The sequence below is a fragment of the Ambystoma mexicanum genome, chromosome 2p (genome assembly GCF_040938575.1).
Source record: "Ambystoma mexicanum isolate Mex_15411 chromosome 2p, UKY_AmexF1_1, whole genome shotgun sequence".
Classification (NCBI taxonomy): Eukaryota; Metazoa; Chordata; class Amphibia; order Caudata; family Ambystomatidae; genus Ambystoma; species Ambystoma mexicanum.
In genome coordinates this window covers 1,036,916,358-1,036,942,428 of record NC_090923.1, presented here as the reverse complement: position 1 = coordinate 1,036,942,428, position 26,071 = coordinate 1,036,916,358, and positions in this window count along the sequence as shown.

Below are 26,071 nucleotides of genomic sequence, written 5' to 3'. Positions count from 1 at the left end.
AAACAAGATGGTCATGTTTAATTTAGTCATCAGGTCTCGGCCCAGAATATTTACTGGGGTCTGACGTGAATATAATAGGGGTACATTCATTTCACACTCTCCCACTGAGACTGGGAGTGCATCTGTAAAGGGAACTCTACTATGAGCTGCAGTGAAACTCTGAGTATCTATAGCCTCGCCGGACAAGGAAAATTTGCCCTCTCGTATTCACGAGTGTGTTGCACCCGTGTCAACTAAGAAGGAATATTCTTTACCCCCTATGATGACATTCACCCTATGTTCCCTGTTAGGGTCTGGTGTCACTGATAGGATAGAGCACATCAGAGTCCCCCGTGAGCTGTCCTATTCCATATACAGGTTCGGTCCACTGTATACGTGTGGGTTTCCCCCATTTCCAGGGCTAATTACCCCTCCAGAATTAGTGCCCTGAGCCGTTTGTGGTGGTGCCTGCTGGGATTGTCCCTGTGGCAAGTTCCCCATGTTCGGTGGTTGAACCACTTGCTGTGCACCTTGCTGCACGCCTGACGCCTGCTGCTGTACGGTTTAATTTTGTGCACTGCCCTGTTGCGGGACAGCAGGCTGATTCACCATGCCTGCCCCCATCCCTTGGCTATTTTGCCACATGCCTTGGCTTCTGCACATGCGCGCCACGTATCCAGTCATTCCACACAGCCAACACACTGGCGGTGGTCGGGCCATCTGTCCATCTGGCATAGCTGGACTGCCCATCTGCGTGTTCTGAAAGCCACCTTGAATATTCTGAAAACCTCCTTGGTTACCTCAAAACCCTCCTTGACTACTCTGCCATCCTCTTCCTCCAAAACACCTTCCTCTTGGGTAAAATCCTGCGTTACCCTGATTATTCTACGATGGGTTGGTCTCTTGTTGTGCGCTTGGTTCGGCTGGGCTGGTGAGCATGGCTCGCTCGAGAGCATACTTCGAGAGCTTCTTTTGCACCAGCTTCGCCTCCTCGCCCTTACGATCTGCCTCCTTTTTCCGGTTCTTTTCTTGCAACAATCTACAGTAGTGTGCAATTGTCAACTGTATTTCGGCCCATGGTTTTGCTTCTACTCCTACCAATTTTTTTAGCTGCTTCTGCACCGATTCAGGCAACCCCTGGCATAATATGTGGTAGAATACAGGGATAGATTTCATCCATGACTCATGCGTTTCGAGCACCCACGCGTCTTGAAATTTCTGGCTATAAATCAACAGATCCTCTGACTCTTTCATTTTCCGGGTCATTATAGCACCCATATCAGAAGTGTCTGGATATAGCATTTGCAGCACTTTCCACACTGCTTGCCTAACGTTATTAAATGGCGCTCCGTCATGGGAGGTGTTAGGGTTACCCTAGGATAGCCTGCCCGTTTCCATACATCATCTGCTCTTTCACCAAGTATGGCTATTAGGAGGCCCTTAATGTCCCCTATGGCTAAGGTGATTCCCCCCCTAACTCATGTATCCACTTTCCGGCTCCCGATGTCAGCATTGGAGGCTTATTTTTAAGGTTCTCTCAGTCAATGTGTGGCCATGGAATATATTATGCTCTTGCTCCCCCCTTTTCTAGCAACGGGAATTGGAATGCACAGTCCTCCTTCTCTTTCCCCATAGCTCTCCGGTCTATCACCGGGGTGGCATTCCCGCCTTGCTGTCTACCTGGCAATGCCCTTAGTCTGTCTGTATAGGCTGGTGCTGACGCCCCTTTCTGACCGTGGGGCGTTTTTTCATGTCGGCTGGACTGTCCGGCAGACTTTGGTGTCCTTGTTACGGACCCACAAGCGTCTGACCATCATACCTCTATGTCACCTGGGAGCCGTTTTTCGCACCATCTCCCTTCTTCATGTGCCACATCCTCCGTTTCCCCACCGGAGTCAGATCCTACATACTCCCAGTTTACACAACTCCTTGCATCTTCTTCGTTCTGCCCAATCTCCAGCCTGTCAACGGACAGTCCCCTGCTCCCACTACTTTGGGTGATATCCTCAGTGTCATATAGCTGAGGGCTCTCTAAGCGCTCATCTTCTCTTCCCCCTTGGTAAATTAGTTCCAGCCCCATCTCCTCATAGATTTTATCAATCGTTTCCCCAATGCTTCTGGTGTCGAAGTCATCTTCAATATTTGTCCCGCTTGTACCTGGTACCGCATCACTTACAGGAAAGAATTCTTCTACGTCTTCCCATTCTACTGTAGGATTGGGTTTAATCACTTCCCGCTCCAAATATTCAAGATCTCGTGCCCTCTGTCTGCGCTTACGTTCCATTTCCTAAGCTATTTCTTTTCGCTTCTTTGCTTCTTCTCTAGCCTTATCTACTTCCCTCATCCGTTCATTTCTACGTTCCTTTGCCCTTCTACTTTCCTCGTCTTCCCGCTTCTTTACTTTCCTTTCTTGCACCCTCCTTTCTTCCTCTAACTTTAGCATGTTCTGCCTGTACTTTTCATAGGCTGCGTATTGTGTGCGACTGAGCGGTATTCCTTGCTCTTCGCAATATAGTTGTTCTCGCCTTAGCCTATCTTTCTTTCTTGTCCTTTCATCCCTTACTTCCATCCCTTTCTCTCTCTCCTTTGCGTCTCATCAGACCTTTCCCTTGGCCACAAATCATCACTTCCTTTTCCATCCAACTTCAGTAATATCTGACCTCCCATTCATTCGTCTTTCGCAAATGCTATCTCATCACCTCTACCTTCATTTCCTTTACGTTTATTTCCCTCTTTCTCCTTATCTGGAGGTGCACAACTCCGTGCCCAATCTTTCCCTTCATCTTCGCATCTCTCTTTGTCCCTTGAGACCACGGAGGCAATATTGTTTTCCTGTTCTTTTCCCTTATTATCGCCACTACTGTACGTAGGCGACTCATATGCGGGGTTGCTATACCCCGTGGCTGCCTTCAGTTCTCTTAGTGGGTAAAGCCCCTCTGTTTTACTCCCTTCAATGACTGGCTCAGGCAGGGCTGGTTGCGCGGTAGGCGTCTCACCACATCCGTACACACATTTAGTATTCAGTCTGTGGGTGGTTCTTCCACCTTCGTTTCTTCAAACATCTTCCACAATTCTAAAACAGCAAGACGTTTCTCTAGCTTCTTGCCTGTATATGTGGCATGCAGGAAAGTCGTCATATGCTGTAAGACGGCTTTAGAGAGTGACCCGTTCTGGGGCCAAGGCATAAACATTTTATTGGCAGTACCCTTAACCCACTCCGTGCTGTATTTCTTTAGTTTTGGTGCATGCTTGGGCAGTTGCATGCATAAATGCACAAGCGGGGTAACTTCCTCCATTTTTTATTTCGTCACTAACAGTATTTATACAGTTCTTTAACCTTTCAATGGTATGAGCGAGCACCACATACGCAAGCGCCAATCCAATCTTTTCCCGCCAAAATGTATACCAACAATTTACTCAAAATCCATCAATTCAATGGCGATTCCCTCTTAGTTACAGAATCGCGTAAAGCCAAAATGCATTTCAAACAATCATTAATACAATTATTTTACATTTGACATACAACAAGACACGTATTACAGACACTTGACAGACTAGACAAACACCAGCTGGACACACGTATACCTGCCTTCTAATCAATACCCTGACATGGCGTGTAAACAAACCCCTTTAATGCTGTCTTTAATCGTCACCATAGCCTAATCGTCCCCCTCTGTGGGCTCTGAGTTCACGTTTCTTCTGACCGCTGTTTTAAAGCGCAGGAATAAGGCAAATCCTTACGTTTTTATCTCCGGTGCCCCCCTGGTAATCTTTACGTTTTTATCTCAGGTGCCCCCCTGGTAATCCTTACGTTTTTATCTCAGGCGCCCCCCTGGTAATCCTTATGTTTTATCTCGGGTGTCCCCCCGGTATCCACTCTTTATTTCTTATGCTCGAGTCACTACCCCCTATATATATATACAGTCTTCTCTACTTCTAACTACTTTATTTTTTCTCCACCACCCTCTGTTACCTTTCCCTTACTTACTCTAATGCCTACAAGACATTTGCCAAAGTAACGAGTTTGTTGCTTCACTCACCAATCGCATCTTTTCCTCTCTGGAACTTCGGGATCACCGCCCCTTCCTCTTCCAGCTTTTAAGGTTTTTGTCCGATTGGCTGCCTGTGGGAATGAGAAGGGTTATGCTTGGAAAGGCGGGTTCCTTCAGACCCACTGCAGTTTTTTGAAATTTTACTCTATCATTATCCACGGGGAGCTTCTCAGTCTATTCAGCCGGAATGGCGAAAGGACTCGCGATCTTGCCGAAGGCCTAGAGTTACTCTTTGCCGTCGGTCTAAAGGTGTCTTAGTATTATATAATCAATAATTAATGACCGAAACCATCCTCACGCTACCAAGTGTTCAGGAGGAGAGGAATTCACTGATGGGCCCATAGGTCAGCGCTCACCCTCTAGAACCTGTAAGACAAGATAGCTGCACCATGTGAGGACAGAGGGTGCAGGATTCACTTACTCCAACACGACTCAATAATGAGGACTCAGTAAGTTGGCAAAGGGAAGCCCGTTCAATGACAAGTACATCAAACAGAGAAACAAATGGAAATCATCAGCATTGCGATCACCTGTCTCGCTCCGACTTCCTCGAACTTCAGTCGAACAGTCATTGTTATAGGCAAAACTCGTCATCACTGACGTCTAATTCTATAAAAAATCATCATGCAATATAATTGGTTAGGAAAGGTAACTTAAGTAAAGGTGTTATATCTGTATATGATAATAGGGCATGCGGATTCGATAACTCTTAGCGGGTGGGCATCTACGCCCATCCCTCTACATCACGTGTGATAGACGTCACTACAACTACGACATCTTATCGGTTCTACTATCTCTAGGACTCCAGATAACTTTGTCCATTGTGATTGGGCAGGTTACACCCCTAGACATAAATCCCTGTTTTAATTAGCAGCATGCAGAATGGACACCCATGTGCCTGCTGTCCCAAGTTTCACCCTGCCTCCCTTCCATCAATCAGTGTTTTAGGGCGATGTGTCAATTAGTTGGCTAAGGATGGCCTCGAAACTGTAGTCTCTTATCGAGAAAGGTTATGGCATCCTCGGGTCCTGGATGACATCAGACGGTGGTACTTCTTCACGCCTGGCTGGTCATGTGTTAGTTCACCATGAATCTGCTTCAGTTTCCAGCTTGTAGTGCATTTAATTCTGTTTCAGCCTCACCACCTGCATGGGCCCCCCTTATCTTGACCTTCATGAGGCAGGCTGGTATGCTCTGAAGTTTGAGTCTTGTTAACTGACGCTCTCCTCCCTTTCTCTGGTTGACCTCGATTTCCTAGGCATGAGCCGCTCTTTGTTGAGTTTCGATTCTGTTCCTTCTCTTGCCTTAGGCTGGGTTAGGAAACTTGGCCTGTCAGGCCTCTGGCCGCCTGGGTACATTTCTGCTTTTACAAAATAGAGTCGCACTTGTATAATGTGCCTTTTTGAGGTAGATATATGGTTGGCGCTTGCCGCTCTATCTTCTACTAAGCATTGCAAGCAGCATCGATTTTTTAGCATCTTGCGTTTCAAGCCTATTTACACACGTTTAACAGGTCGGTTGCTTCCATCTTGTCTCGTAGCACCGTTTCCTTACGTTTTAACACTATCTCTTCTCTATGTCCATTACATTTATTTTCGTAGTTACTCGCACTGGCGTGCTTGTCTTCGATAGCCGCTTTTGTTCATTCACAAGTCTGTTCAGGCCCTTGTGTCATTTCCACTGGCCTTCCATTAAGGCTTTTGGGGTCTCTTCGTGGACCGTATGTAGGTACTCCTCATTTCGTATCAGCGGCTGGTATGGCTGTCTGATAGGGTACCGTGCTGCCCACGGGGTTGTCTGGTTATGGGTTCTTCAACAGGTATGGATCTTCTGATGTATACTGGGCAGAGTCCCAGTGCAGCTCTTTGTAGGTTAATTTGCTCTTCATACGTCACATACCTTGGCGAGTACGCTCCTGATACCTCGAAATGAGGGGAAGGGGTGCAGGCCATGTCTGGGACCTCCTCTACACACATAAAATTGTGGACACAGCCTACAGGCACAATACCGCCTGTCATTTGTAGTTGGGATATGAAAGCCAGGGGCACACAATGCATCTCCAGAAGTTGGGGAACACATAGTCCCCCTACCATGATCAGACTGATTAATTTACAAAGGCTGCGTGGATCCACCCAGCTCTTTTGATGGGCCTGCAACTGGTGGCAGCGATTCTCATATGATATGATATGGCATTTATAATGTGCCTAAACACAAGTGTTTCAAGCATACCAATTAGAGGATAATTCAAACAGGCCCACATGGTGCCTGGCTGCAGAGGTTAACAAGGGAGAGAGGAAATCTTAACAACCTTTCATATGCAACTGTGTCAACCTGTAGCCAGATCCCACCCTCAGCATTGATTAAAGTAAACTGTCATGTCTGGGACTGCATGTTTACAGTAGTCCACCCTGCAGGGGGACCCCATTCATAAGTTACAAGAACGTGGTTTGCAGGAACCAGAGAGTCTGGTCTCGCTGCAGCTTCATGAGACACCTGCTGCTTTAATCAGGGGCCACAGAGAGATCCGTTAACCAGTTATGACCGCATGCATACAGGAGATTGTTCGTGGGGACCCCAGGTTTGGTTAATTGGGGTAGGCTTAGCCTACACCAATCACTGTGGCCCATTTTGCTTTAAAAGAGGGCTGAGCCCCTCTTTTGGCAGATCATCTGAATACTTTGAGAGGAGTAGCAAGAAGAACTCATCATTGGATCCTGGCTGAAGGTACAGTCTGCTTTACATCTTCTGCCAGTGAAGGAAGGCCAAGACCTCCAAAAGGGATACTGAATCCAGAGAACCCACTCACTGCTCCAGAACTGGTACCCAGGCAGCACATGGCATGTCCTTCTAGACTCTGCAGCAAGCTTCGTAGGTGGGAAGTGCCAGAGAGTCTCCAATCCAGACACCAAGGACAAGTCAGCTGCTTGCACAGGAAAAAAGCCAACACGTAAAGCCTGACTTGCGTCAAGGGCGACATCTGATTAATTCTGCTGTTTGGCTGTCTGAATCAAGAGCTCCTAAGAACTTCCATGCACAAACCCTGGCAGTGCTGCATCTTTGAGGTTTCTTCCCTTGCTACCGGTGGCAGAACATGCGGAGAAGAGATCTCTAAGCCCCGCCCATTCAGGAAGTGCAGGTATTTAAAGAAGACCCACACACCCTTGCGGCGTAAAGTCCGACTCGCGTCAAGGGGGACATCTGATTAACTCTGCCCGTTTGGCTGTTTGCTGCTTTGTCGCCAGTCCCCACGGTCATTTCAAAAGCACGACCTTCATAATAAACAAGGTAAGAAAAGGAGGGTTGGTGTGGAATTGCCCCCCCCCCTTAAGGAACAACATACTGAAGGCAAACATCACGTTGTAAGGAAAAGCTCTTGGAATCCGATATATTTGATATATCTACCCCCTCCACCTACGCTGACCCATTGTGCCAACTGATACGGAACAATAAAGACTCCAGACCGCTCTTTCACCCTTCCTTAATTTCGTATTTTCATTTTTTAAATTTTATTTTTATTTTCCCCACCCTAACCAGAAAAGACAGATCTTTCGTCCTCCTGCTTGGAGGCTATCCACCTCAGGGGGACTGCTGTGAGTGAGTTTCTCTTGCACCCTTTGACCTGTGGAAAGTTAATACCACCAACACTATCTGATACACCAGGACATCTAAAGAGGTTATATCCCCTGCAGACGAAAACGTTGAGTCAAATGGGGACTGTGGGTACCTACTTTTGACCCAAACGTCTCCCGGACGGCACTAGGCCATTAACTCCACCCACAGCAAACTCGGTAGAGCCGTCTGTAATCTTACAGCGGAATTCGTCCTTACTGATCTAAAGCAGCAGCTCCACTGCATTATTTGAAGTGTATCAAGACTGAGTCAACACTCACTGCCTCTCATGTCTGCCCTGACAGTTCCAAGAAACAGACCTCATACAAGAGTGTGAATGATTTCGTCGATGAAACCGAGAAACATCCGGTGCCTTTGAATAACTAACTCACCAATTTGAAGCAAACAGGAAACCCAGTCACAGACATGATTAGTGAACCCCCCTCAACCTTAGCAAAAAATTACCATGGGCCACTATCCATGTTGAGTATTCCACCAAGAACAGCGGACACGGAACAAATGGATACGAGACTGCATGAAGGTCACAATAATAAGATAGCTCCACTGATTTGAGGCACAGTAGAAGCAAGGACAGAACCCTTCTCGATTACAGTCAAATATCGTTGCTCACAACACCAAGAAATGAAAACATTCCCCTCCTGATGAGGGAACATTCTAGCGTGGAAGGTACTTGTACCGAAATAAATGCTGGAAAACTGGAAATGGGAACTACACAAAAAGATTGTGCAAAGCTTGCCAAACAGAGATGGAAATCCTTATACGACCGCAAACCAAGATCTAAGCTCCACGAAATTCCTCCAACTATAGCCACAAGCAAAAGACTACAACGACTGTCCCTTGATCTAACGGAGATAGAAGCACTTATGGAGCTTCAAGAAAATAAAAGGATAGCAACAAGAAATACGTTTCCCTACTCCCGGAAAACCATCCCAGAAAAACTCTTCATGACATCAAATGCCGGAAATCATCTACTGACAAGTACTCCATTTCGAACAGGAGATACAACAGCAGTGCAACCTCAATGTACTACTCAAATGCCCAAAGATTGCCAAGACGAAATTCGTAAATGTGATTGCTCTCCACCATACCTGCGGCAACAGGAATCCATTCGCACAACAATGTGGACCTTCAAAACATGTTAATTGCCGTAACAACCCAGGCAATGATTCCTTAAATGAAACTGCCGGAAGCACAGATTGAAGCATCACGAGACCAAGCGACCATCCTAGCATCCATATATTCAAGCAAAAGATAAAAGAGGTACTGATAGCGAAACTTGATGACCGCCTATAACTTGAGGCTGAAACCATTGCCCGCTTGCAGCAAAGATTGGCTGATGTTGCGAGGAACGACAGAGCCGAAAAAGTCCACCTCACTGATGCACTATTGCCACTAAGGGACGCTAATATGGGAAAAACAATAGGAAACCTAGTGTCCGACCAGTCTCATAGCACCAACCAGAATAATGCGGTGAGACAAACTGAACAGCCAAAAACGTCAACCTCCATGCCAACAGGCACATGCCTCACAAAGGAGGGGACATTGCTATGTCCCAAAGGAAATGTGATTGACCTTACCATCAATCCCATGCCATCCTCTTCAGTGTCGGGCAATAAGGAATCCCTGACTACTGAAGATCTTATGAATAAAAATAAAGAAATCTATAGCATTTTTGAGCAAGCACGACCAAACTCCCATTCACTCATTAAATCATCCAAAATGAAGAAACAATACAAAAAGCAACAGAGAGGCTCTAGAGCTTTCCTACGGAACTTAACTATACCAGCAGCAAACCAGGTGGCAACGCCGGAAATGAAATTGGAGAAAGATGCAAAGCTGCAAAATATGTAAAACATCAACTCGAATAAAACGCAACACAACCACTCAAAGGAGAAAATAGATCCAAACATAAAAGATCCACTGATAAACTGGACCAAAGCGAGCAATACAGCCGCCATTGAACTCTTAATGAACCTGTCGATCTACTCCACTAAAGGAGAAAGATAGAGCGAGCATGACAAACCAACAATGAATGAATCCTCTTTAATCATATTAGATACTTATGAGCAGACATACTCAGAGCATCAAACCTCAACTAACTCCGAGGATGAAAACTCCCTGGTATCAGAACGATCCAGCAAAAGCAACAGCTTAGACATGAATAGCACAGATATCTCGGACAGACCATTCGAAGATACAACCTTATCTGAATCAACTCCGAAACCTTGCAACTGCCACATTTCTTGGACCCAAGGACACAGAGGTGGCAAAACAAGATCAAGTTAGAAAGATGCGATAGAATAAATGATGGCTTAATCTTGAATAGGACCAACACACTCCGACTCCTGCACGTCATGTCAGAGTTAAAAAAATGACCTCAAAAGACTTACAGGTAATTGAGTTTCTAGACTTAAACAGACTAGACTGTATCTCAATAATTTGTGTAGAGTACAAAATATTAATTCTCATAGAGGCTCACAAAAATGACCTCCGTAAACTTGGTTTTCCCCTCGTAATTATTGATACTAATGAAAACTTCAGAGAGGCAGAACCTAAGAGACAAAAAGAAGAATCTGAAAATGTATGAAGATGTTCTTCAATAAGCTCTTGTGTAAATGCTTATTCTGCTGTGCAGTATAGTGATCCTGAAAATGAATGTAACCGCTTTCGACGACAAGAGATATATCAAGATCAGAGAGGGAGACAACCATTTTGGAGAGAAATAAGCAGCACACGAGCAAATACGAATAACAGTTTGTGTGGAAACCACTAGCAATGACCAACTCAGGGAAATGAAACTCTCGCCATATGCTCGTGGAATACCCAGGGTAATGTACACCTTTATGCTAAAGTAAGACCGGAACCAGAAAATGCTGAAATTATCTGTCTCTAAGAGACATGGATACATCAAAAACTGACATGTGAAGGATATACATCATTCATGACTCCCTCAATTTGTGGTCAGAAGGGACGCCCTTCCACAGGGTTATTCGCCTTAATAAAGATAGATACTCACTTAAAAGTATTGGAGCACAAAAACATCATTCCATGGATTCAGGTCGTAATTATGCAACAAACCTTGTCCTTTAGTAATGAAGAATCCTCTAGAGAATTACATGCCACCAATCAACATCTAGCGCTCCTTAACACATACTGGAATCCCCAAAAAATAAAAGATGAACTATATATAGATACATTTCTGACAGCAATGGATGAAGCAGCCATTAAATAGCCTCAGATTGCATTTATTATATGTGGTGATCTGAACATCCACTCCAGAGATGGGAAAGATCTAGTGCAACACAATCTAGATGGGTGAGCTAAAATATGGTCAAAGGAGATGTATAACAGGGATATGATACGACTAGATGCATTGAATCCTGACACCAACATACCAACACCAACTTGGTCCTGTGGCCAAAGTACGGGGATCATCGACTATATATATAGATTCGTTCACATCAAAGTGCCCTTGCTACGGAGTAACAACATATTCACCAATGATAGCGACCACTTGATTATGATCCGCGCTTGGTCCACCACCCGACCACTGCCACCGCGAGTAACACCCCCAGACATGGAAACAAATATGGCTGCAACCCGGCTGAAATTGACCCAACATCAAATAAGCCAATTTCCAGATATCCTTAAGAACGCAATGATGCCTGATGAAGGTAAATTGAATTATGAATGGATATTGCAGTGCTTCCGCCACTCAGCCACTCCAATGAGTTCGGCAAAAAATGCATGACAGCATGCGTACTGCCCCATGATAGTGGCAAGGAAAAAAGACCTAAGAGCTCAGCTGAGATGACTTAAAAAGGTGCCCGCCTCTGGGAGGAACTTATTGATCAAAAAGGAAAAATAAAAGTATAAGAACTGGCTGAAATCGGCCAAAATTATTCTTGAACAAAATGACGTGGAAGCAGTGATGAGAGCTATGGACTCCAGGAACTCCAGAGAACTATGGTCCCTCGTGAACCTTTATTCGCTGAGAACTGATAATATGATCTCGGAGATCCCCGATGCCAGCTGGATAGCACATTTCAAATCTCTTTATCGAAAGCGAGCGAGAATGCCAGCAACTTTCTGGCGAAATGGTCAATTTAGATCGACCTGGGCGAGATATATGAAGCGATCACCAAACTGAATGTCTCCAGGGCCCATCAAACGCCATCATCAAAAAGCAGCCAGAAACTTGGGCAAATGTTTTAAAAACTCCTGGAAATGATAAATCGGACAAATCAGATTCCAGCGTCTTGGCAGAAAGCAATCTTAATACCGATTTTCAAGCAGGGGCATTCAGAACAACCTGACAACTATCGGCCAATTGCGCTTTTAGATCCCCTAGGGAACATTTTTGCCAACTTACTACTTCTAAAATTAAACACCTGGGTGGCAGCAGCGAACCGACAAGCAATCTCAAACAGGTTTTGCCAAACAATTTGGAACAAATATTAATTTATTCATCCTAAATCTTTTGAAACACAACACAATTAAAGCCGGGACTCAAATCTATGTAGCATTCATCGATTTACATCTTGCCTTCGATAAAATAAACAGGAACCTATTATGGAAAAAATTTACAAAATCGGGTTGTCCTAATGATATAATTGAACCGATTAAACTTCTGTACTCAAACACTAGCGTACAGGTACAGATGAACAAATACGGCTCATTCACACAATCCATAAAAACGTGGCATGGATTGAAACAAGGGTGCCCTCTAGCCGAAGCATTGTATAATTTATCAGATTTTGAAGAGACAGTGACTACCCCCCCCCCCGATCAATCCACCAAAGCTAAACTCAACGCCAGTCACCTGCATCTTTTAAGCAGATGACATTGTCATCTTCGTAAAAACACCAAGAGGTCTACAAATAGCCCTGAATAACATCCAGGGCTATATGGAGACAAATGAACTCGAAAACAACGTGACCAAAACAAAAACTATGACCCTATCGCATCACCGATCATCGCAGAAAGTAAGTCCATCATTCTTTCTACAAAAGGAAAAAATTGTTGAAGTCTCAACGATCAAGTATTTGGCAGTCTGGATTAACAACACAGAAACAGAGCGCCCATGGATTAAAATCCGTAAATCCAAAACCCTTATGCTGGCGAGACAAGGATTGATCCTACATAAAAGATTTGTGAAATTCTCGCTAAAGCTACTTGTCCTGTTTTACAAGCAAAAAGTAACTCCCACCTTGACTTACAGAGGAGAGACTATGATCAATATGCATGACGAAGTATGGGAGAATTTGGAAAGTATGTTCTGGAAAAAAGCCCTAAAACTTCCAAACTCTATGCCAATCGCCCGCATCAGATACGAGCTTGGATTGCAATCTTTGGACTCCATACTAAAGTGGAAGCAACCCGACCTATTTAGAAAGCTAACAAACGGTGATCAGATCCCCGCCTTGAATATTCTTCGAACTAACCTAGAAAACATCAATGCAATGGCCCTGAACAAATGGAAAGAATTTGTCAACCACTATCTAATTGAAAGTAACATATCAATGGATATGCTCCTCAATAGACCCCAAAGGGCAAAGATATACCTTGCAAGATGTGACTGGATAAGGACACACACTTTCAAAAATCAGTACAAACTCACACTTAAATGTAACACCGAAGTGAGATCCCTGAATGAAATGCCCCAGTATCTTAAACTTTTTTTCGGAACCGGTTAGTCCGAGACACATTTTTGTGACTGAGATTCAATATCTTGTCAACACAAGAAATCTTAGGGATCAGAGCCCAAGGAGACACCGTGGACCAGGAGTGTAGATTCTCCAAAGTGGCCGAAGTAGAAAACCTTTATCATCTCCTAATGCAATGTCCAGCCATGTCAGGAAAATGGCTTACTATCGGCCACTTGTACCTAAAGGACAAGAAAATCATTAGATCAGGAGGAACGTTGGTCATTGATCCTATCTGGTGCTAATAGAGCAATGACAATCGCAGTGATCCGATTCTGGACAGAAATTCAGCAAGAAATAATGAATATCTAAATTTTTATTTGGGATTTTTTTGGGTACTTTAGGAACTCAGAAAAGTACAAATGTAAGGTTTAACGATATAAACCATATGCATTTTAATAATAAAAAAAAGTTAAAAAAGCCAACACGAGCTTCGTCCAGCGGTCTTTATCAAGGTGCAAGAATATAGGACTGGGTTGTGTTCTTGGATGAGATGCTGGTTAGCTTCTGGGGGACCCGGCGGGACGTCTGTGTACATTCATGGCTCATGGTGATCATTCAAAACATGTGTTGACTTTTTTCCTTTTCTCATGCAAATGTTCGGTAATTTGCCTGCAAGGCCGTGGCAACCATTGGCCTTTCTTAACCATTAAAAAACCAACCATATGAAAGCTCAATTATTTCCTGTGATGATTCTGTGATCAAACCTCCATGTATCACTGCTACAAGAGACACAAGCCTGATCCAGTCTGATTGTTTCTCATTCGGAATCACCTGGGGGGTGTGACAACCGTCTATCCTTCCCAACACATCCAACTACAGACTCCCACTGCTCCCTCTTTCGCTCTCTCCTCTTACGGGATTCAACTTCACCAGTTTAGATGCCGTGAGCGAGAACTGTGGTTAGAGCGCCGACCATGGGATTATACATTAACCAGCTGTTAATATTAGGTGAATGGGCTGGTGTGCAGTTCTGCATTCTGTGCTCATTTCTATGTGGTCCTCCATCTTTAATTCATACTCTTTGTGGTATTAGCCATGGCAACTCTGCAGGTTTCAAAGATCCTGTTTGCTCCTGCTAGGTAAACAATGGTCTTAAATGGCCTTGCATGTGCTCCCATGAACGTTGATGGTCCAACTTTGTGTGTGCATATGCAACCAACATGCGCTGTCAAATATTTCCCCTGAAACCTATCTTCAATATGTCCTGGGCTCAGTGGACCCCAGCTTGAAGCAGGTTTTGCTTGAAGTCACCCCGAGGGTAGGGTAGGCCTAAACGTGGGTCCCGCATGTGCAGAGCGCAGAAGAGTAGTGGAAGAATTAGGATGAGGAAGAGATAAGTCAGCAAGTGAGTGAAGGGATTGTCAAAGATGACACGCATCACTCTGAATCCTTGAGTTGGTTCTAGGGTTTTTATTTATATGTTTGTGGACTCTAGCGCTGGCCCCCTGTCACGCTCTCATCTCCGGCGGGGTGCCTACACTAACTCAGGAATTATTATAGATGAGTAACCCCTAGTGTCTTATCGCTGGTCTTGCTACTCACACTATTTGTTTCCTTTTCCTTGCTTACATTCCCCTCCCTGTTACCTAATTGGTGCTCTACTCCTATCCCATCCAAATAGCTCTACCCACCCCAGGGAGCATCTGTGTATAGGGGAATCTTCAAAACAGGGCTAAGCCCTCTTTCGTTGTGGGTGTTCAGTGGTCCTCTATGGGAGCTCTGGTATCTTCCCATTCCCCTGAACGCTGGATCGCAAGGTCTGGAAGTTGAGTATAGAGCGGGCTTCTGGGATTCCACCCTTTAATTCCTGCCAATAGTTGGTTTTCTCGTAGGGACGGTGGCAGCCCTCTGGTAAAGCTGATCAGAGCTCTGTGGTACTCTGTGTGGTGCTGTAGCAGCTATTCGCCTGGATCGGCCTGTGCGCATTCACCCCGTCTCCTGACCTCTCAGGTTCTTTGGCTTGGGGATCTGCACCTGGTCAGCCTCGCCCTGCAACAACAGGTTGCGATGGTGTCTGAGCCCTGTTGTTGGTGGGGCGCGGAGAATGCCAAGCATCTGAAACCATTCACTCCGGTACCATCAGGGTTAACAAGATTGCGGATTCTCTCCTGGCTACACATCCCAGTAGACAGGGTCATAATACTGGCCCTGTCACAACATGCAATAAAAACAAGGTAATATCAAAGGGATGCATGTTGTGACCCACACAAGAGAAGGTGGAGGGAGAAGAAGGAATGGAAGAAAGACTGCAGGGGAAAGATAGTACTGATGGTATACAGTAAGGAATGGGAAGGCAGACATAGGATTATAGCATAATATACAAATGGAACATTCCCCCAGAGTCAATAAGGTGGATATTGGCACCAGCAGGTTGATACCAAGACAGACCTTTGTGCCCAAACTGCAAGGTTATGATGTACTCTTAAAAGTAGGGGTTTACCTCAGCAATACATTTGGTGCCACCCTCAAGTTCCACCTCTTGCACGAGGAAAGCCGATTATTGCCACCTGAAAGTCTCCTCTACACTTACCAAGACTGAAATTCACAACACTAGTAGGCAAAGAACAAAAATGACAGCTCTTCTGTTATTAGGGGATTATCATGAATGATTATTTATTTATTTTTTAATTGAAGTACTTATCAGTGACCCCATGGACAACAGCGACAAACACATGTAAAGTACCACTATAAACAAGACCTCCAATTGTTTCCTGCAGGCAGCCATCTTTCCCACTGCCTTGTATGAGGTCTTGTGTTACAAAGTATCAATAGATGAAACAAAGAAGAAATTGATAGATGGTAAAGAAAGAAATCAGCTGCCTCCCTCCTATACTTCTCAACAGAACTGACTTTGCAGCTGTATCTATCAAGGTCAAGCACTTAAAGCCCTCCCATTGAGCTGAACTCAAACCAACAATGACACCTTGATGCTAATTCAAAAACGACCCCCTAGACGTCTTAGAAGAAAACCTCATCAACATGGCTTCCACACTCACCCCTTAATCCACCGCCAACATCCTTCTCAACCAGCTCAACTGCCCTCAACTTGCCTTCACCTATATCCATGCACTACTGAAACTGCAAACCCACAAAATCAAGCCATCCACACACTGGTACACACAAGAGCTCACCAACAGTAAACATGCCATGCACAAACAAGAAAAGATCTGGACATAAACACAACCACAAGAAGATCTCACCACTTTGAAAAACCTCTGCTCAGTCTGCGGGCCATCATCAACTCATCCAAAGCACATTACTACACAGCATCCATAGCAGACACCCCCCACATGACCGGTACCATCTTCAATGCTGTCAACCACTGCATTAGCCCGCTACTCGACCCTGCAGTACCCAGATCCATAAAGAGATCGTATGGAATCAACTTGTTCTTCACAGACAAAATCATTACAGACAACCCTGCCATACCACCACACTATGTTCCAAGATGTTCAGCATTCAATACCCCAACACTGGAACAACTCACAACAGCTGCATCACTCTGGGCGGCCTCCTACGAGGACAACGTCACCCCTGCCTCCATCCTGAAGAATATCATAGCAAAGTGTCTCGCTCTTCTCCTCCACACTAGCAGCGCCTCAATCATGCAAGGTATCTTCCCTGAAGCATTGAAAACTGCCCAGATCCTACCTCTACTAAAGGAGTGCACACTCAACCTGTATAAGCAAGCAAATGACTGCCCCATCACCCATCTCTCCTTCATTGGCAAGATCATCGAGAAGATTGTCATGCTCCAACTACACAAAAAGAGCATCCAACACAACCTATTTCATAAATACCAGTCATGCATCTGACCAAGATGCAGCACCAAGATCGCCAGCGTCCAAGTCATTGATGAGGCACTCCTCATCAACGACAAAGGTGACCCATGCCACTTGGTACTGCGTAACCTCTCTGCCACATTCGACATGGTTGGTAACAAAGCACTGCTCAACATCCTGTATTCTCGCATGAGCCTTGAGGCCACCGTCCTTTGATGGTGGTACTCCTACCTCACCAAAAGACAGCAGCTCATTCAGATGGGCACCTGCAGAGCCCCACATGGCTCCATCCTCTCCCCTTTCACCTTCAACCTCTACATGGAGCCACTGGGGGCACACTTGACAAATTCAACATCAATATCTACCTTGTAGACACACAGCTATAACTGAAGATCAACTGCCTCAATGATATCCACCAATTGAAGCGCTCCCTCTCCACCATCCAAGGCAGACAGTCAAGAGTCTACCTGAAACTGAGCTCTACTGAAACAAAGTTCATGCTCCTTACAGACACCACCAAAGGCACCCAAGTTAAAAAAGAGCTGACACAGATGGACCTTGTTGGCTTCCCCCTCAAACCGTCTCTAGAGCAAAGTCACTCTGCTTTGCCATCAATTGTGAATCTCCTTCACTGCACACATCACCAAGGAGACACAAACAGCGTGGTACCATTTCTCACTCCTGCACCAAATCAAACGTTTCATCTCCGCCTCAGACTGCAGATCCATCATCCAAGTCCGGGTGCTCTGTTACCTAGTTCGTGGCAACACTTTCCAGGCAGGTGTCCCAACCACTACTCTGGCCTGCACATAGGGCTACAGTATGCCTCACTGCAGGACTGAAGAGATATGGCCACATTTCCCATACTCTCAAGGAACTATACAGGTTCTCCTTCAAGCTTGCAACATGTTCTAATGCACAAAATGCCATCATTCTTAGCTAAAAAGATCACCCCTTTGGTAGGGCAATGCAACACCACATAATATTGCCAGATTGGAATCCAAGGAGTGCAAAGAAGAGAACACCAGAAAACAAACATGCTCTTGCTATGCTGTCAAACTGTAAAGCTCTGCGATGCACTAATGCCTGGTTCGCGCTATAGAAGAATTTTAAATAAATAAAATAAATATGCTCCCATGCTCTGGAAAACTTTACTGCCAACATCAGGCTCCCTCTATCCCTTTGGTGATTTAGAGAAGATATGAAGACCCTGCTCTTCAGAGAACACGTCATAGACAAATGAGGACCATAGTCGTTCAAGGTGATCCTCCCACTCCCAAAATGTCCACATCCCATTATTGTACACCACTCTCTTGCTTTCTAGCTTCGTCTGCACTATATAAATCACCTACATGCGTACATGAATACATACAGAGAAAGGTATACAAGAAGAAGGAAGAAAATATGGCAAGAACAAACAAAGACAGCAGGAGAGACAAAAAGGGGGAAGGAAACAAAGCTATGGAATGAATTAAAGAAAAAAGGAAAGTCTGAGAGACAAAGGTGGGATGCAAGAAAAAAGAAAAATGTAAAAGTTGCAATGAGAATGAAAGTGATGGAAAGAAATAATGCAGAAAGAAAGCGGAGAAGTGACGACAATAGAGGAATAGATAAAGTTAAGCAAGACTGGGAGGAAGAGAAGTAGAAAAGAAAACAAGATAGGAAAAAAGAAAGGAAAAAATACTGGAAATCAAAGTAGGAAAGAAAGGAAAAAAGAATGAAGGAGGATTGAAACAAGGAAAAGATGGATAGAAAGCAGCAAAGGAAGAAGGGAATTCTGGTGGAAGGAATCAAAATATAATTGCAAAATGCCATTATACAAGTCCATTTGTGACTTAGTAACTTACAGTCCACTAATGTATACCTTGTAGCAGCAGCGGATGCCTCTCGGGGTTGTAGAAAGTATCCTGTAGTGAACAGTCAGGTCTATTATGGATGCTTTCAACAGGTTTGGTGCCTCATAAAATGTAGTGGGAAGGAAGGCTGCCAGCACGAGCCAATTGGAGGGCTAATTTTGGAGTTAGTGAACATCTTTGTACAGGTCTATTGGTGTTGCCAAGGTGGTGATAACTTTATTAACTACAAGTCTTCCTCTTCCTCGTCCCAGTCCTCACTCTTTGAAGGAGTCAGCCTCCGCCTCAATCCCCTTATGGCATTTTCCCCAATCTCCCCTTGCCACCGGGAGTAAATGTCCATACCTTGCACCAACTGTTTGTTTGTCTACGGTGCAGCCACTTGTGGTATTCGGGGACTTGCTGGGTTGAGTCTCCATTTTCAGCACAGCGCTGGGCTTGGGAGATGGTAGAGCAAGGGAGATTTCGGGCGTACACTTGTGAGAAATGGCCTTGGGAACCCGAGCTGGGCCGTGGGGACCTTGACCATGGAGTACTCTGGAAGGACCTCTGGCCTCGCCCAGCTGCTTGGGTAAGTCTAACGGCTTTCCAGACATCATCGTTCTGGAAAACTGGGAGGAAGAGAATGCCATTGGGCAGGGCCGTTGGTCTGGTGCTCAGTAGAGCTGGGTGGAATAGTTAGATTCTGTTCCATGAGCCGAGGAAGCAAAATCTGTCTGATTTTATTCTGCTTTGCCCCAATCCGCTGTTCCGCCACCTCCCATCATGCAAACCCCAAACTAATCAAACAGTGCCCCCGAGGTTTCCAATGGTACTGCACGAAACTAGTACGAATCAAAAAGAGCCGCGCCAAATTTCTCGTGCCGCTGCGTGAATCTAGTAAAACATTTTTTTCAATGCATGAAGTTTCTCATGCTGCTGCACAAACCTAGCACAGATTAAAAAAACCTGTGCAAAGTATCTTGTGCCACAGAAAGGCCAGGGCAAAGTTTCTTGTGTCACTGTACAAAATGAGCACGGATCGAAAAAGACCTGCACAAAGTTTCTTGTGTTGGCGCGTGAACCTAGCACACATCCAAATCCTGCACGCAGTTTCTCGTGGCACTGCGTGAAACTAGCACGGTTCTGAAAAACCAGCACAAAGTTTCTCGTCTCGTAGCTACATAAAACCAACATGGAAATGGAATGCCACGCTCTGCGAGAAACCGCACAAAACCGGGCAAAATTGCAGTGGTGGCGGAACCGTAATGCTGATTTCGCAGAGTGGACGGAAGTGGAATCCAGTGCGAATTCTGCACCTTTCCCTTCGTGGGTGGAAATTTCACCCACTCCTACTGCTCAGCAACGTGACCAGCAAGGAGGCCGAGCTGGCCGACCGGTTAGGATTAAAGCATTCAAAAGGGATGCAGATCAGAGAGTATGGGGTCTCATAGGAAGGCTAAGAGGAGATGCAAAGAGACTTCCAGTGAGGCAAGCAGCCTCTCTTCCTCCCCCTGCACGGGAAGCACAGGAGGGAAGGAGAACTCGGCACGCAGGCCAGATTAAAAGCTTATATCAGAGAGACTCTACGTGAGGAGCAGACCTCTGCACGGACGGTTAGTGCAAAGTTCCAACGAGGAAGGGTCTCTGCCTCTTCCCCGAGCTCAGCCGACTCTGTCTCAGAGCCCAGCCATACTGCAGACTAGAAAGAGCCCAGAGGCAAATGCTTACACCGGGAAGGGATGGGGAAGGTTTTGGAACAGGTGGTTTTAAGAATACTGTTCACAGAAGCCAGCGCCACCTCCCTGAATCCCAAATTGCCATTTTGGCAATTCACAAAAGACACTGAAGAAAGGGCTCCTGCTGATTCAGGATATTCAAGATAAAGTGCTGTCAGAATGGAAGGGGCCAGACAGAATTTCTTTGGCCAGATTCATGGGCAAACTTTATCTGCTTCAATCCCTTGCCCGTCACTCTTGCGACTGCTTCTTTACTGTCCCGCCTGATGGGTCTTCCCCCTATGTCCCAGCAAGAAGCTGAAGTTCTTGATGCAATGGACAAGAAGGTGGATTGATCCATGAGGAAGAATAATGCAGCCTCTCCTCCATCCTTGCACGCATCCACATGTGCTTCCTACATGACACATGCTCTTCTCGAAGATTTCCAAGAGCTCTATGCATGTATTGAGGAAAGGAATGAGTGTTCTGCTCTCTTGGAGGACACACGCTGCCATGTCAAGTTCTTCTCCAATTTAGCCTGTGATGGGCCTCATCAAGGCAGACAGTAACCTCACATGTTTCTACCAGAACAAATAGACAGAACATTAGGAGCAGGCCAAGGGGACCCCCCACACCCACAAAGACATCTTTCTCCTATCTGCTGGGGAACACCCCCAGTAATGACTTTGGAGAAAGATGTCTATTCAGAGATACCTGGTTCTTCTCCATCAAGGATATCGCATAGAGTTCTCATGACCCGCATAAACACAAAAGTGGCCAAGATCCCTTGTGCACAGTTGAAGATAGAATGCTTTTAAGCAGAGACTGATAACCTTCTAGATAAGAAGGCTATTCATGGTCTTATCCCTGTCTTTAGGATATTCAGGAAATATGACCTGCTATATCATTCATATGCAGATGATACATAACTGTATATTGAGTTACAAAATAGTGAAGAGGATTTTGATAGAATCAACAAATGTATGAAAGAACTTAATGAATGGACGAATAACAACAATTTACAACTAAATGCAGCAAAAATGGAAATCATACTGTTCAGCCCAGAGAAAAAAAAGCATCGGAAACTCAAAGTTCTCCCCCTCTGATCCTAGGGGAACAACTGCAATATGCAAAAAAAGTAAAAAATCTAGGCTGCTGGTGGCAGGAGAATTTGAATAGTGAGACGCAAGTAGGAAAACAGTTCATTTCGCACTGCGATCACTACGGAAAACTCTCCCCTATATTCCGATGGAAGACAGAGCAGTTGTGGTGGGGGCAATGACTAACCCCCACCTGGATTACTGCAATAGTTTGCTGGCAGGAATTCGGCAAAAGCAAATGATGAGACTTCAAAGAGCACAAAAAGCAGCAGTGATAGTAATTGGAAACTTGAAGAAAAGAGACCATGGGCCTCATTATAACCCAGGCGGTACGGGGTTAACGGCGCTGGTAAAGGTGCCGGCGCCGTCAACCACGTACCACCTGATTACGAGGTCCCCTCGCGGGACCCTCTCTGCACGTCTGGTTTCACCGGGTCCCGCAAGGGGAGGAGGGAGCAAACAACGGGGTGCTCATAATCGGCCCATTGTTTGCTCCCTCTCCCATTCCCATTCAGCCCTAGGGGGGCTGAAATGGGAATGGGGAAGGTCCGGGCCTGGGTTCCTAGAAGGAGGAATTACCGGGCCCTCCGAACTCGGAATGGCCCGGTAATTCTTAATTCTGGGAACCCGGAACCGGACGTGATTTCGGCGGCAGCCATGCCGCCAATAGCGGCATGGCTGCCGCCGAGATCGTAATGAGGCCCCATGTGTCATCAATGCGGAGATCACTCCACTGGTTGATGGTGGAAGATAGAATTAAATTTAAAATGGCATGCCTAGTGTTCAAATGCATTAAAGGGCTTGCTCCCGCATATTTAGCTGATAAAATTGTATTATATCAGCCGAAAGGGAGTTTACGCTCAGAGGACAAACTCTTACTCTGCATTCCACGAACAAAATGTATTTCAAGAGGAGATAGAAGCTTTGGTGCCTATGGTCCTAAAGTTTGGAATAAACTCCCTCTGGAAATCAGGAAGTGTGAAACCCTGGACATTTTTAGAAAGAGACTGAAAACATTTTTATTTAAATCAAACAGTTAACTAAGTCAGAATGCCAGCTATGTCCTGTTCTTTTCTTATGAAATCCCTTATTTTTTAGTTACCATCTGCACCGGAGTACGGTTTATTCTGTCTAGTGCGCGTAATAAATTACTCAAAATCAAATCAAAATAAAAAATCATCCAGTCCAGAAGAGGTTTTAGAAGCAGGAATGTTACACCACAGCCTTCCTGGCGTCCAAGACCTGGTTAAGTATCTGAGAGGAATTAACCAGTTTGTTCACAATATGCCCTTCTGGATGGAAATCCTACAGATGATTGTCCCACAGTGGATTGGCTGGCATCATTAGACCTCAGTGATGCGATCCTACATGTACGATCCATACGACGTGCCACACGTTTGTACAGTTTGGGGTTGCAGGCCTATGTTTCCCGTTTTTTGTGCTCCTTTCTGGCTCTGGTCAGCTCCCCGGATGTTTACAAAGACTCTGGTACCAATCATGAGGCTGTTTCATGAGAGGAGTCTGTGAGTTTACCTCAACTTAGATGATCTGCTGATTCAATGTGTATCCCTGGGGTGCGCTACAAATGCAGGAGGCAGCCAGAACCACTGCAAGATATCCTGCTCATCAGGGCTTGGTTTTGGATCAGCTTGGGCCAGGTCTTCCTCTCAGAGAGGAGGGCTTTAAACCTCATGATGGAAGTAGAAGATGTGGTTAATCAGAAGGAGCTGTCAGCCACTCAGTGGTTGAGGATCTGGGGCCAGGCGGTGTCAACAGTTTTTGTCAATCCTTGGGCAAGGTTTCACCCTCGGCCCCTGTTGTGTCATCTGCATCCCTTCTGGCACTCAGTGACCCAGCACTCTGAGGAATTGATTCCAGGATCAGCAGGTTGAATGGTGGTTGAATCCGAACAATTTGTTCAAGGGATTTCCCCTCAACCTCCCACTACAAATAGTAATAAATACAGGCACCAGCACTGCAGGGTGGGACCATGCTTGTGCAGGGGAAGTGGTCCCCCAACTAGTCCTGTCAATCTTCAAATTGGTCAGAATTGGAGGCAGTTTGGAGGGCTTTTCTAGGGCTCACCCCTCATTGTGTCACGACTATGGAAGATCTTGACCGACAATATAACTTCCGTTTCCTGTCTCAGCTGGTGGAGAGAGATGGGCTCTCCTTCTCTGGCAGTTTTATCTCTCAAATTGATTTCCTGGGCACATAGGAAGTTATTGTCGCTGGAGGCAGCCCACTTCAAGGGTGTTTGCAATCTACTGACCGATTCCCTCAGGAAGAAGTTCTCCTCGTCACAGGGATCTTTGATTTATCAAGAAGCATTCCAGTTGATAGTGCATTAGTTTGGTCACCCAGAGGAGGACATGTTTGTTTCTCACCTCAACCCTAAGGTGGTGAAGCTTTGCTCCAGATCAAGGGAGGAGGGTGCATGGGCAGTGGATGCCACTTTAATTCCTTAGCCTGCAGGCATCCTTTATTTGTTTCCTCCTATGCCTCTGATCCCCAGGATCCTGAAGAGGAACAAATCACCCAAAGTTAGGTTTCTCTTGGCAGCCCCATACTGGACACGGAGGTGGTGGTTTCCTCTTCTAAACTACCTAGCAGTGGTCCCACTGCTCTAACTTCCAACATTTTCCAGTGATTCTGCCGGCATATCTTATGCCTCTCAGCAGCTGGAGTTGTGCAGTTTGGTCCTTAAAAGGGGACGGAGAGTTTAAAAGTCATAGCTTGTCCTCTCCCATGTCATTGGCAGTCAAGGGACTGAAAAAGTCATCAACTCTGCATTCTTGTGATAGACATTGGGGCATGTTTTCAAACTGGTGTGTCAAGAATGGTGTGCTGCTACTGGACTGTGGTTTGGCAGACATGTCAGGTTTCTGAATGGAAGCGGGTTGTTTCGCGGGGCTGTTTGTCTCCTATCTGATAGTTCATTGGGATGCCATTCAGATGGTCGGGGCCAGTGGGGGGAGTCATCCGACTCAGATACTATTATAGCCAGGCTATTACATAATTTCTTTTTGGAGAGGCCTAGCATTGTGTGTTTCATCCCTCCTTGCGATCTTCCGTTGGTTGTTAAAGCTCTACGGGGTCCCCCATAGAGCCTTTCGCGGTAGCTGATATCAGAAATTTGACGTTGAAGACGGTGTTCCTAACAGCAAGTGTGTCAGCTGGCATGATTGGGGAATTGGGGGAATACTTTTTTTTTTTTTAACTTCTTTTTATTGTTTACAACATAACGGAAAAGAACAAACCAAAAAAGAACGCATTCCCCATTTCCCTTTTTTCCCTCCTCCCCCCTCCCTCTCCCAAAGGCTGCCGCAGTATGTTCGTAGTCCATCGCCTCCTCGGGCTTGGCTCTAACAGTTGTCGCGTTTATAGCGGAAGGACCGGTCTCTCAGCAGCCTCCTTCCTTTCACTGGGAGTGTCCCTGCTCTCGTCTATGCGTGTGTATGCTGGCCTTTCCAAGTAGGGTTTCCACTGTTCAGCGTCTGCGCAGGCTACGGCCAGGCCTCTTTCCACCCAGTTCTTTCCTATCTCTGAATCATATGGTGCCCTCTGGCGTGGGCGGGCCAGTTTCCTCATTTCCTGAGTCGCCCTGGTCGCTCGTGTCATCCCCGTTTCTGTTACCTAGCAGGTCTCGTACCAGAGAGTTCCATGCCAATAGTCTGGCTCCACTGTTACTCTCCCCCCTTTGCGTGGCTCTCGCCCAGACTGCCGTTTCTGCTATTGTCCATTTTTGTAGGTCGGCCCACCAGCCCTCCTTCGAGGGGCCTTCGCTCCTGTTCCATGCCATCGCTATGCGGCGCTTTGCCAGTATTATCATTAGGTCTTTCATTTTTGCCACATGTGACATCTGCCGGTGCCCCCTTGGGAACAGGCCCAACAAGTATGATGCCGGCGATCCCGCTGGCATGTGTATGTCAGCTGTCAGCGCCCTCTCCTTCACCATGTTCCAGAAGTCTGTTATCTGCGGGCACGACCAGAACATGTGCACCATGTCGGCTTGTTCGACTCCGCAACGCGGGCAGCACCGGGCCTGTCCATCTCCCATCCTCGACATTCTCTTGGGAGTCAGGTATGCTCTATGCACTATGTAGAGTTGCAGCTGCCTGAACCTGGCGTTCCTGGAGACCCTTTTCGTGTACCAGAGGACTTTGTTCCATTCCTCTTCTTCAAAGGGTTGTTGAAGTTCCTCTTCCCATTTCATACGTACTCTTAGTGTCTTTTTGTTGGTGATTCCCAGCAACTGCTCATAGAGTCT